Genomic DNA, 15102 nt, shown 5'->3' on the forward strand with positions numbered 1-15102 from the left:
GAGGGAGTAGCTCTTATCTTCATGTAGAAGATAAAGAGAAAAGATCAAATTATTATTTTGGCTACTGCACGAAATATGAATGTACAAAGTGAAATCGTTTGATACATTTTTTTCAGAGTTTTTTATTATTGCTTGGTTTTTAGTATTGTCAGTTCTGAGGTAGCAGTGATTAGTCACTAACATGAATCATCATGTCTCTCCTCATCCACTAAAGAAACTGGACTTCCTGTGAAAATAAACATGTCTTGGCTCTTTCCACTGACCAATGTGCAGCTTTCTATCATGCATTTAAATGTTTTATATTTTTAACTTCTAGCTTGAGCAGAACTATAAATTAAAAAAAAAAAAGGTAAAAAAGTGTTTTTAATTTTGTCCTCACATGAAACTTGAGCATATATTAAAAACACTTAATTGTATTTTGGTCTTTTACAAAATATATTTATCTCTTATAACTATCCCCTGAAGTGCCATAATTAATGAATATATGAATGATTAAAAAGCAGCTCTCGGATGCAAAGCTTATTCTGGTGCACTTTACTAACAGCCTATCTCTTCTAAGTGTAATTCATTGGCCCCATTCTGTCATGTAGGCTCGCCTCTTTAAAGTGGACGTGCATTACATGCTGTTTTGTTTCCAGTTAGTGTTAATCACATTCAATTAAAGTCAGGTCCTCTTTCATCCTCAGCGGAGCAGCGTTCTCATCCGAGTGTTGTGACAGGATGTGAAAGTGAAGCAGGGCAGCGCTCTAAGGGTAGGCAAGAGCAGCAGCATCACCACCAAATGACACAAGAACTTAATTACATTTCCCCCCAGGGACACAACAAACAGCAAATACTAACATTTCTTAACATCCTAAAAAACATTTTGGGTTTTTACTGTTCAAAATCTCTCTCACTTTTATTTACTCCAACTTAATTTGCTCTTCGGTATGTACACATATTGTAGAAAAAGATGGGTAAAATTTTCCCTCTGAGGAATTTTTCCTTTGGTGTTGAAGGTTCCTGTGAGACTTAAATAATGTTCAGCTCTTTTGAAATAGCTTTCTCGTTGCTACAACCTCCAGATTTGTTTCAGAACTTTGTGGTTTTTGATGAAATAATAGCCTGAAAGATACTGCTGCTAGTTGCTTCAGCTCCTCTTCATTTCATCCTTTTCACCATCAGTCTACATCATTCTTATCATTCAATCACATTAACAGAAATAACACAAACTTTAGTTGTTATTTCATTTCAAAAACACAAACAATAGATTTCTGGATACAAATTCCTTTATTTATGTTGTTACAATGCTGATGTGATATATATATATATATATATATATATATATATATATATATATATATATAGAGATAGATAGATAGAGACAGAGAGAAAGAGACAGAGAGAGAGAGACAGAGAGAGAGATTTTTTTGATTTTTAAAAACTCATTTATTCACTCAGTGATGATACACATAACATAAACATTCACCACAATTTCAAATTAACACATTCATAAATGATAATTCAGAATTATTTAAAGTAATAAACACCGTCATAATCCCAAATATTTTGAAAAACATTTAGTTCATCCACATTTAAATAATATTTATACTCTAACATCACTCTTGCTCTGACCATACTCTTAAAGAGTTTTGCACAATCAGTATTTTGTTCATTATTAATTTTAAATTTCCTACTCAAATAGATTGCAAGCTTTGATTGACCAAGAAAAAATTTAACAGTCGTCCAATTTTCTTCTTTTTTTCCTATATAAGAAACCAAAAATAAAAGACTGTTCTGTAAAGCTTTCTCCAAATAATTTCCAAATTTTCTTAATAATGTAAATAAATCTATTAACCTAAAACATTGTACAAACAATGAAAGATTGTTTCTCTTAACGAACAAAAAGGACATTTATCTGACACACCAGGATTAATAATAGAAACAAAAGCATTAACTGCAATAATTCCATGCAAAATTCTCCACTGTATCACCAACATTTTTAGTCAATGGTGGTTTATAAAGTAATCCCCATACAGGTTTAAACTCAAAACCGACTTTGAAAAAATCTCTCCAAGGAGTATCTTTTTTATCTTTTAATTTTACTTTGTTCAAAGCCTTTACACATTTCATATATAATATCTTTCCATTCACAGAGTCCAAAAGTGTCCATTCTTTTTTATCTTTCTGTAAAAAAGAGTCCAGAACATTCAAGATCTTTCAATTGTGCTTAACACACAACTTAAGAATGGATCAGCTTTATCAGGCGTTAAAACGCCATCAAACCATCCTTTTATGAGTCTTTTATCATCTTCTGATAACATCCGCTTAAATGTCGCCAGCATAGTGCCTACAGTTCTTAAAGAGTGAATCTCCAATCTTCGAGCCAAGGAAACAGCATCATTCATTCCAGATCCAACAAGTTCAAGCAGATGTCTCAACGTAACCACCCCTCTTTTCATCAACAGTTCAGGAATCATAACCATGTTGTCCCAAGCTGAACCCAAACGAGATCCCTTGAGCACGGGTTCACGTAACAACCAATGTAAAGATGTGGATGTCCCATCTCTCTTTGTTTCCATGAGGTTCCAAGCTTTTAACACACTCACATAAAACGGTGATAAACACTTTACACAATATTTTGAAAGGTCCATAATGAACAACATTTTACCAAAACCTAAATTACCAACTTTCGAAAAAATAAACTCTGTGACATGCCTCCACAAAACATTTTGATCACCATACAAAAAACTCTGTAAAAACTGTAACCTAAATGCTGCTTTCCGACTTTCTAAAGGAATCAAACCTTGCCCTCCTCTTCCTTTGACAAAAACAAAACACTCTGAGGGACCCAATGTAATCTGTCCCAAAAGAAATTCAAAATGATTGTCTGAAGTTTTACCAGAAGACCTGGTGGGGGTTCTAGAACAGATAAGCGGTGCCACAGAGTTGAAGTTACCAAATTATAATTAGTGTACGACCTCTGTACGAGACTCGTGGCAAAAGCCAGTGCCATTTCTTTAATTTACCCTCCATCAGTTCAAGAAAACCTTCCCAATTTTTCATTACTTGAAATTGATCTCCCAGATAAACACCCAAATATTTAAAACCATTTTTCGACCACTTTAATTCATCAGGTAATTTAGGTTCTTGTTTTGTCCATTTACCAACTAACAAAGCTTTACTCTTGCTCCAATTGACTTTGGATGAAGAAATTTTCCCAAAACACTCAATAATTTTGTTTAAAATAAAGACATCTGACTCTTTTGTGATTGCCACAATAATATCATCCGCATATGCAGAAAGTTTAAAAGGTAAAGATATTTCATTTAAATTCACCCCCTGTAACTTTTTCCTGATTTGACATAACAAAGGTTCAATGCTCAAAGAATACAACATTCCTGACATTGCACAACCTTGGCGAATACCTCTCTTTACAATAAAAGGTGCACTTAAACCACCATTGACTTTCAATACACTTTCAATGCCACAATAAAAGGTTTTAATCATGGCAATGAACCCAGAGGAGAAACCAAAAGCCTTCAAACTATTCCATAAATACTGGTGCTCCACTCGATCAAATGCCTTTTCTTGGTCGATAGAAATTAGACCAAAGTTTAAATCCAATAAATTAGAGAGGTCCAAATAATCTCGAATTAAAGTTATGTTGTCTCTTATTGATCTGCCAGGGATGCAATAGGACTGATCAATATGTACAACTTGATCCATCACTTTTCTCAATCTGCATGCCAGAACCTTTGAGAAGATCTTATAGTCTGTACACAAAAGACTGACCGGTCTCCAGTTCCTTATTTCATAAAGATCACCCTTCTTAGGAAGAAGAGTGAGCACAGCTCTTCGACAACTAAGGGGTAACATTCCCCTTGCCACGCTGTCATTGAGGACTTCCAAGAGATCTTCAGCCAGAACAGGCCAACACGACTTATAAAACTCCACAGGCAAGCCGTCTATTCCTGGAGCTTTGCCATTTTCCATGCTCAGCAGCGCCTCCTGCAGTTCATCCAACGTTATGGCATGCTCCAAAACAACATTGTCATTGTCTGACACCTTTGGCAAGTCTTTAAGAAATTCTTCTGTTATCACAGAGTTTTCTCTGTAATCACTGGCATATAATGTTGAGAAAAAGTCCACAGCTCTTTTCCGCAGGTCAGTAGGATCCGTCAATTCTTTCCCTTCTTCAGATCTTAAGCAATGGATGAAACGATTTTGTCCATTTTTTTTCTCCAAACTGAAGAAGAATTTTGAAGAAGCATCCATTTCAGAGATATTTTGAAAACGTGAACGTACCAGAGCTCCCTGTGCTCTGACCCCAAGCAGATCAGCCAAAGCAGCTTTTTTTTGTTTGAGCGCCTGAATATGGCCTCGATTTTCTGTGGACTCACAAAAAACCTGAAGTTCCACAATTTCAGTCTCTAATTTTTCAATAGATTTCACCATTTCTCTTGTGACATTGTGAGTGTATTGATTACAAAACTGCTGAATTTTAATTTTACCAATATCCCACCACTGCTGTACAGATGTAAATTGACATTTCATACGTCTCCACTGTTTCCAAAAATACAAAAATCCTTTTTTAAAACAACCATCATTTAACAAAACGGTGTTAAAATGCCAATATGCACTCTTAAGTTTAAATTATTTATAAACACATTCCCTATGATCATACAATGATCAGAAAAACCCTGGACACATAGTGCATGATCTAAATATTTGTGACTGATGTCCAAAACAATAAAATCTATCTAACCTTGCCAAAGTTATATAATTCTCTTTATAATGAGCCCAGGAATATTGCCTTATGTTTCCATTTTTAAGACGCCATACATCAGCTAAATCATAAGTTTCAATAATACGTTTCAAAATTCTCCTTGAATGTAAATGTGGCTCCAAATGATTCCTATCTAAATCATCTATTGTACAATTAAAATCACCCCCTAAAATTAAATATTCTGTTGACCCACACTTTAAAAGTGTATTTGCCAACTCTTCTAAGAAAACACAGCGTTCACTTGGATTCACAGGAGCATATACGTTTAGTAAAATCAACTTTATATTTTCATATTTAACAATAACTTTTAACAATCTTCCAGATACAACATCTTCAATTTCAATAGACACTGGAAGAAAATTTCTTGAGAAAAGAATAGCTACTCCTGCACTTAGTGAAGTTTTATGACTCAGAACAAGATTTCCATCCCATTCTTTGTTCCAATCAACTTCATTATCAACGTTGCTATGAGTCTCTTGAGCAAAAGCTATGTCAACGCCTTTAGACTTTAAAAGTTCAAAATACACAGCCCTTTTTTTCACATCCCTTGCACCATTAAGGTTCAAAGATGATATTTTAAATCTACTCATAATCACATAGAAAAAGATCCAAAGAAACAAGAAAAAACAGCATCTAAACTGCTTTTTAATTTTCATATTACTTAATACGAGCTCTGACTTTTTGCACAAGTTTTCGAAGTCTATATACTTCAGTGTCCCTTAGCCCATCAGAAGTCCTTTGTCTCATTAACCATTTAACTGAGTCAACAAACAATTTTTTATTAGGAAAAAAATCATCTATGACCACATCCCGTTTCCCTTTTGTCACTTCCAAAAACCTTCTAATCTGTTCTAGACTGTAGCCATTAGTACTCTGGCCATCAGGAATAGAGGAATCAGAAGATTCTCTGTCACTATCAGAGTCACAAAAGGTCTCTGAATCACTTTCTTTCCCACTTTTTTCAAACTGACTCTTTTTAGGTTTCACCCCTTTCGGTCCTTTAGATTTTCTTTTAGTGTTTGGCACTTTGAAAACACTTTCATCATCCCTAATCAGACTTCCTTCACTGTGAACTAAATCATCAAAATCCATTTCTTCTTGTAATCCTTCAGGTGTGGTCGTTTGACTCTCTTCAGTTCTTTCAACAGAACTAATGACATCCTCAATGTCACGTTCTGCAACATTTGACAGCTTTTGCTCTCCAGTTGAAACTCCTTCCTCATCATTAATTTCTTGAGCTCCTTCCCCACCGGCAGCTACCGGGTCTCCCTCCCCAGCATCAGCCTCCGGAGCTCCCTCCCCAACTGTGCCCACTGGAGCTCCATTCACTGTATCCGCTGATGTCATCAGCTCTGGATTTTCGTTAACCTGAACAGTCTCCCTTTTGAACCTTTTCAGGGCAGTTTCGGACTGAATGTCCCTCCTGATTACATCCAAAACACCTCATCGTTTTCGTTGTCGCAAAAATAGTATAATCAAAACCGTCAACCTTAAATTTCATCACTATGCTCAGTTCCAATATCATTTTTAAGAATCATAAACACTTGTCTTCTAAAAGACACAACATGTTTCAACTTCGGTGATTTGCAACCGAAGGGAGCATTTTCATTGCTGACACGATCTGACCGTGACGTGACAATTCCTTCAGCAACACTTCGTCACTAATGAAAGGTGGCAAATTAGACAAGATGATCTTTTTTGCAGGGTTTATTAAAGGGAAAACAGTAGTTTGTGTATTTCTCAAAACAATTCCCCTCTCAACTACGCTGTTCACCTTTTCAATTGAGTCCAAAAATAAAACCACTGCGTTGTTTCATTCTGGACGCTGCTTTCACACTTTCACATCCGACAATTTCCCCAACAGCCAAACCACACTCCTCAACCGAGAAATCCACGCCAACCGGTATTTTAATACCGTGTCTTCGTGAAAGGCTCCTAAAGCCTGCAGAACCATAACTTTTCCCGGCCATCGCACCAAGCTAAAAAGCTTGGTGCAGCCGAAAAAAAACTATCAAAAACACCAATAAAAACAGAATGTGTTAAAGTGCGAAAAAAAAGTGAAACACCACTGTGAAAAGTGAAAGTTTAAACCTTTGGAAAACCTCACACTCGTCCTCCTTCCACTCCACACATGCAGCAGCAGACGCTCACGCATGCGCACTCCAGAGAGAGAGAGAGAGAGAGAGAGAGAGAGAGAGAACACAAACAATAGATTTCTGGATACAAATTCCTTTATTTATGTTGTTACAATACTGATGTGATATATATATATATATATATTATATATATATATATATATATATATATATATATATATATATATAGAGAGAGAGAGAGAGAGAGAGAGAGAGAGAGAGAGAGAGAGAGAGAGAGAGAGAAAATAGAATAGAATTCAACTTTATTATCATTGCACTGTTACATGTACAAAGCACCGAAATGTAGTTTGCATCTATCCAGAAGTGCTATACAGGATATATAGCACTTCTGGATAGATGCAAACTATTGAGAGAGAGAGAGAGAGAGAGAGACAGAGATAGATATATAGATATGCATATATAGAGAAAAAGATAGATATTTTTTTTACTAAAGAGTTGCAGAGTTTATGTGGATTCAGTCCACATAAACATTTCCTAATCAAAGTGAATGCTCTATCTTTGTGAATAGTCATATAGAAGATACACAGAAGAATAATTTTACTTTCTGCTACAGACATTACTTCACAAACTGCTAACACAGACAGTTATGTCAATCAAAATATCAGAAATGTAATATGTTTCAGAAAATCAATTTAAAAAGTTAAGCTTGTTATATAAGTTCAGACAGGGATATTATACTGTATATTCCAGAGTTCAGTCTATATTAATTATGATGACTGTAGCTTGTAGCTAATGAAAACCTTAAATTCACTTTCTCAGAAAGGTAAATAGAGGCTGATGACATTTTTCTAACACAAATGTTGTATCAAGGCCACATTACAGCCTTCACTATCATACTGAAGGCTGCAGTCTTGGCAGTTTGCCAGCATATAGTCATTGAAGCAAAAGGTCATTTGTAAGGAGCCAGTGTTAAGACTGCTGTACACAAGTTTATAATCAGATAAGTGAGATGGCAGAAAGTGCTGTACACAACAACCACAGCCTGGACAGGGCTGTGATGGAAAGAGACTGGTGAACTCCACTGCACGCAGACAGGAAATGGGAAACGACGCCTGCCTTCCCTCTTGAACCAGAAGCAACATCAGAAACCTCTAACCTGGAAAACAACTGGCTCCTCCATGAAGATGCTGACTTCATTTTCCAGCAGGACTTGGTACCTGATACACTGCCATACAAGTACCTACAGATATATTAATACTCCTGGTAGACAGAGATTTAAAACAGTTTTCATAGTTTCATAGTCCTTATTGCCTTAGCCAATAAAGTTTATATTGACAACTTTATATTTGTCAATATAAAGTTTGACAAATAACTATTTTTTTTTTACATATCAATTAAAAATGGCATATTGAAAGTTATCAATATCTGGTTAAGAACGGAATTAATAAAGACATCAAGCCCTTCTCATGATTTATGAAGGTGATTAGGTTTAAGGCCTCTTTACAAAGTGATTGTAAAGAGACTTTAGCTCCTTCCACAAATTCTCTATCAGATTCAATTTAGCACTCTTCCTGGGACCTTCTATAATACTCCTCGTATCATTAATATTAATACTACAGTCAGAAGAAACATATTGGTCAAATTTTTGGCAAACCCAAACATTGATAAGCAATTGAATACTTTTAAAAGTAATGTTCCTATAATTATCTATAACAAACACATAGAACACATAGGGTTTGTCAGGGTTTGTCAGAAGACGTCATGAAATCAGTGCCCTTAAGTGTTTGTTAATTCATGCAACCTTGGGCAAAAATTCTGGTGGAAGAGTTTGAAATTTAAATATTTACTGTAACACTGACTACAATAATTTGAGGATTGTTTCACCACAAATTGCAGAATACTGGAGATTCTGAGTTGTTTACCAACAGTAAATTAGCTCCATGTCGCTTCAGTCATCAATCTTCTTCTGATCGTTTACCTTTTCCTGCAGACTTTAAGCACGCCACGCTGCTTCATGTCACATTATTAGGGCTTGTTTTATCCGGAGCATACCAGTAACAGAAGAGCTGTTTCCTCAAATTTCACATTTGCTGGTAGTTTTGTAGCTTGACTGATCAAAGAGCTGTTATTCCTGAGAACAGGGAACCTGTTCTAACCATGCTCATTCCTGGAGAAAAGAGATGAAGTCCCTGTGGCTTAGTGGATTGCAAGATTTATTTTATGCATGGCTTAATTCTTTAAAGATTTGACAGTTGGAAAAGTTTAAGTACTTGTGATTTTCTTTAACTTCCCAATGAGTAGAAATGTATGGGTTTTCTTTTACTCTGCCTCAGCCATATTTTAGTTCTTGGGGTTGTTCTACTAGATCTTTTAGAGTCACACATTTGAACAACAATTCTCCAAATTTCCCAAATGATATGGTTCAGTGTTGCCTTTTTGAAATGATACACCCCTAATAAATAAATGCACGTTTACATGGATGTGTCTTTAAATTCAACTACAAGTTCAATCCAGTTTATGTATACACCACCAATTCCCAAAATGTGATTTTAATGCACTTTACAAAAAAGTTGTCAGTCCAATTCTTTCACAAGCATTTCCATTTTATGACTTTTTAAATTAATATAACTTTTTAGAGTTATCTGGCTCAATGAATAACATTTAAAACAATCAAAATGTTGTATTTAGCCCCCATATTTAGTACTTTATGGAAGCCTAACCTCAAAGCACAGCTGTTTTGCACCAAAGAAAGATCCAGTTTCTCTTTGCAAAATTGCACACGCTCATTCAAACTGCATAAAGAGTGTGTGTTAAAATCTTTTTTTTTTTTCGTTTGCCATTAAATATAATTACATCTAGGTCTGAACTTATAATTGACCCTGTAACAGACAAACTTGTTTAGATGTAGCTGTATCAGGATCATCCTGCTGGAAGGTGAACCTCCATCCAAAAACTCCCAGTAAATCAAACTGAATTGAAGGATCAGGTTAAGGTAGGACAAAGCCTGGTGTTATATAAAGCACTCTATGTCAGGTGTAAGAGCAGACCTTCTGGACTCTAACACCCTTTAGTACCTGCCTCACAGCATAAATGGCAGGAACCATGACAACATGAAGTGCAGGTTCAAGCTAACACTTGCCTGCCAAACAGTGTTAGAACCCTGAGTGAACATGCAGATAGAGAGACACATTAGTATGGCTGCTAATCCTCAGGGTCTCATACAGAAAGCAGACCTTGTTTGGTGGATAACACATTTGTGGCTTTTCCTCCTTCTGCATGAATCAGCAGCACTGGTCCTCCAAACACACACCAAGCAGGCTTGCTCTCTATTTATGTAGAGGAACATGTTCTTGAGCAGGCAGTAGCAGATGGCCTGCAAAGACAGACCGACCAGGAGTATGCTTACTTAGAATGGGGAAAAACAGAGCACATATTCACACACAATGCACAGAAACACAAAGTGCAAACTCCCTTGAGTTCAAAATGCACAATCACCCACTCTCTAGAGGGTGCAGTTATATTTACCTCAGGCAGAGTCAAAGCCGAAGAGAAAACTAAGGCAAAGGCGAGGAGGAGGACTAGAAGTTTGTGGCTGCTGAAACTGAACAGCACAACAGTGACAGAACCTCCCCAGTGGCCGGACCGGCACGCTGGAAATGCATCGCTGCCTTTCCCTATTACGTCCACAATGCTACAGGCAATTTTCTCTGCTCTGTCTGGCTCAAAGATCCTCTCCTTTCTGTCATTCTGCTGCCTCCAACAATGAACAGATTGCATTAGGATGGCCTTTCAGTCGCCATCTTGAGTGAGTCCATGACTTAAGTACCTTAAGTTTCATCTGGGGGCAGTGTTGGTCCAGAGCTCAATTTAAAGTGATTTTTAAGACTGTATTGTTCACAACACAGCAGGGGCAAAAGATGAGAAGAGGGGGAGATAGCTCCATAGGGCCAACTACAACAAATGTGGTCATAACATCACCATCTCAGGTGTTAAGGACTTTTCCTTTGATGTTGTCTAGCAAAGTAAAGGGAGAGAAAGAGTTGCTGAATCTATTTAAGACTGATTGCATAGCTGTAAAGGAAAAGTCAGGATAAGAGAAACTTTGAAGGACAAAGCATTTCCCTCTGAATGAACAAGCTTTTAGGTAAAACACATTAGAAGATATCTGCTATTTTACTTACTAATAAAAACAGAGAGGAAATTCTTATTGGATTTATGGCTTATGTGTAGACCCCAAATACTCTGTCGAAAAACATACTTCACTGTTCTTTCTCACAGTCTTTTGTACAGTGTGAGAAAATATAAGCTAATGTCCATTTTTCTTGAAAAATGTCATTACTGGTACCTAAAAAGACTATGTCCAAAAGTAAAAACATAGTGAATAGCCTGGACTTAAGTGTTCATTTTCATCTTCAATGTTTTTTTTAGGGCTGACAAGTTACTCACATCTATACATCTCTATGCAGATCTGTAGGCAACTTGTGGACAGATGCCTTCCTCAAAGGGACATTGATATGGAACCACAGCCAACCCAACTGAAAGCTACAGAACCTCATGATCCTTTTGAGCTATTCCTGCAGACAGCAAGCAAGAAGAAAGAAGGAAGCACTTATAAGTGTTTTTGATACATGTTCTCTTATTATTACTTAATGGATTTTATTTTGATATAATCAGCCTTGAAGTTATGAGGGGTCACGTAAAAGAATGCATTGATAAACAACAGATTAGATTTGTTGAGTAATGAAAAGATTATTGATCATATGGTTTGATTTTGAATAAGATCAAAAATAAAATCTGTACTTTGATCATTTCATTGATTTTTATGATGATTCAAATCTTAATCTTTGAATAGTTTTACTTTTTGTCAAAAAATAATGGGAAATTCTGCAACTACAGCAGGCCTTTGTAGTGCTTTATACGGAGAGTTATGCTTGTAGGCTGGTTTGCGCATGATCTCCACCATGCTTTCTAAAACAAATGTGGATTTTTAAAAACAAAATTAAATACACAAAAAACTCTTTTTAACATTTAAATAAAAAGTGAGTTCTAAAAAATAAATAAAATTATTTCACATAAAATAAGTAATTGAAGAAATATTTACCTCCTTTGAAATGCCTGATAAATCAGCAAAGGTTCAGCCAATAGCTGTTCGGAGTCTCACAAACAGTGGAGTTTCTACGATAGTCCTGAGAATCCCCTTATCAAAGAGTTCAGTGATATCAGCATAAACACAGACTGTGTAAGAACCACAGCTCTGGTTCTGTTGAACTTCAGCACAGGTTTTGATACTGTCAAGCATGACATGCTATTAAAGAACATGGGGATCCAGACGGTAATCTGTTCTTACCTAAAGAACAGAAACTTCTTTGTGTCAAAAGGTAACTGATGATCCTCTCAGACTCCATGCTGTGATTGCAGCTACTCTATATACTGACTCAAAGAGGGCGGACAATTTTGCAAATTTTTAAGTGAATTTTGTAGAAATCTGTTTTCACATTGACAAGAAATGGTTTTGTTGTATTTCTTTTTGTCAAAGATGCAAAATTTTGTTGATTATTAAAGAAGTGTACAAGAAATAAGAGGATTAAACATTGAAAGTCAATGTTTTATGAAATATATTTTAGGTGTGAATAAAGGAAAAGAGATTTGACAGAAACAAAGATAAGGTAAAAATGTAAAGGAGATATCCGTGGAACATGGAGGACCTGGTGGGTCGGGGTCAACAGGGCTTTGACCCTCAAACCTAAAGTATGGTTTCAACAAGTTCTAGGAACAACTGCTCTTATGTGGTTCAAAATTTAAATAAGTAACTTTTCTTTCATGTTTCTTCCTCACTGGAAAACATGAATTTTTTTGAGTGACGCTGCAGGAGTTTGTTGGAAAAGAATAAAAAATAATAATAATAATGTTTGATGACTTTAATACTAAAAAGGGCTTTTCTATTGGCTATTTAGATAAATATAAGTACATTTCAATGTGCCATTTTTGTAAAAATGTCAATACAAACAGATAAATGTTTGTAGAAAATGAGGCCTGCCTCATTCAGAAAATAAATTCTTGGTTGAACAAAAATCATCTGGCAGGAATGTTCATGTGTATGGTACACCACCTGCATGCTGAACTGACATTTCTGTATACTGTTGGACATCTTTAAGATAAGTTATATTTCTTTTAATAAATAAAAATTAATAATACTTCCGAAATTGAATATTTGTTCCATGTAAAAACCTTTCAGTGTTTGGTTCTCCTGGCCAGCTGTGTGTGAACCAGCCAGCAACATTCTTTTCCCTAACACCATAAACACACCTCCATGTCTCAGTGACACCTAGCAGTGGCTCTAGCCTTTTCACACCTGGGCTTTGAAATGAACTGAGCTGACATGTGACAGCTGGTGCTGCCAAGTGTTGCTGCTACTGCTGCAGAACACACACATTCACACACACCCACTTGATCACACTTTCTGTCATTTTTTGCTGATATTATTCTTACTATTTCTTTTAATTTATATTTACACTTAAGAAAACAAGGCCTGCAATAAATATCTGAGCAGACAATACTGTTCCTTATTGAGCAGGGAGGCAGAAGCATTGAAGACCAGGCCTTATTACACAGCACATCGGCAGAATGTCTCTCATGGGTCCTGTAAGTGTCTTTAACTTAATTCCAAAATATTGAGGTCCACTTGGCGGTGATTAGACTCTAATTGTTGTAGTCTGTCTATATACCAGCACAATCTGTCCAACACAGCAGGGTGGAGTGAAGCCTCTGGCAAATATGGGACGACTGCTCCCTGTAGGCTGTTTTTATTAACACACACATACTAACGGTGCCAAGCTACTAAATAGTAGCTGCAGCTTTAATTGGTCAATCTGACAGAGGTGAGTTGCCCTGCTCTGGTACCACCGGACCCATAGAGCCCCACCAGCAGGGAAGGTGGGTAAAGTGTCTTGCCCAAGGACACAAAGACTGAGATGGACAAAGTAGGAATCAAACCGGCAACCCCCTATCCCCACTCACATCCGCAGGCAAAACTCACAAGCTTAGCTATAAACTACCTACGCAATTCTACTTAATTCTCATCTCCTTTTAGTGTTCTGTCTTAGATTTTTTTTTCTGAGCTCCACTGAGATTTCTCAAGATTAACTTCTTTTTACAATCCTTCATTTTAAGTTTTTTAAGTTCACAGAACAAGCAATAACAGTGGTGTCTAGACTGAGATTAAGAGCTGTAGCAATTTTTTAACATGAACATGCAGACTCGAATAAAGACACTAGCATGATGTCCACATAGGTCAGATAAAGCTGACAGATCATAGCAAAAGTTTTATAATTGTTTCTAAGAGAGTAGGTGATCCTTTCAAATAGAGAACAGATATTCAATTCTTTTATGCATGAGGCCCCAGCTCAATTTAAGCAGGTAGGGCCATATTTGAACCCTAAGACTCTATAAACAAGATGAAATTCAGCCTGGCCAATCTAAACAGATGAAGTTGTGAACAAAGACATAAATTTTCTGCTCTGTTTTAGAACTGTACTGTTGTATGGTTGTATTTTGGCATTGGCAGCGGAGGATGTCAAACTATCCAGTTTGAGTCGGCCATGCAGAACAGAAAACGTAAGAGAGGAAGGAGGAAAGATGTTTCAGATAAATCAGCAGCTCTTCTGGGATTTATTTGTTTTGTAATATCTGAAAAAACGTATAACAGAAAAAGCGCAGCAAAACAAACACAAATTCCCACCTTTTGCAATGGCATGCACACCCACAAACCAGCCAAACAGAATTTATTTGTTTTTTTCCTCCAGGCACTTAATATAAAGTGCAACGTTTATCAGAAAAAAACAAAAAGAAAATTATTGTAATTTTGCTAACCAAAAAGAAAAAAAAAAAGCTGGCCACACAATTATTTTGGGTGTAATACACAGTCATAAAAAATTGTGATAAGTGTTGTTTTCCAAGTGACTCCAAACTGTTTCTATATAGTGCTCTGTCTTGTTTCCCCTCAATCCTGTAAAACTTTGTTGGAACTTATCAAATCATTTATTAAGCCTTCAAACAACAATGTAAAAAAACAGCTAGTTTATGGGGGGGAAAAACTGTTATTTTTCTTTCATTTTCTCAATGTCAAAAGAAGCTCAAACATAAAATAAAAATCCATTACATCTGATTGTACTCAATGCAAGAACTCCACTGGATCTTTGAGATGAATTGCAAATGAAACAGTTTGGTGTGCTTGCCTCA

The sequence above is a fragment of the Poeciliopsis prolifica genome, unplaced genomic scaffold (assembly GCF_027474105.1).
Source record: "Poeciliopsis prolifica strain line A6 unplaced genomic scaffold, Auburn_PproV2 SCAFFOLD104, whole genome shotgun sequence".
NCBI lineage: Eukaryota > Metazoa > Chordata > Actinopteri > Cyprinodontiformes > Poeciliidae > Poeciliopsis > Poeciliopsis prolifica.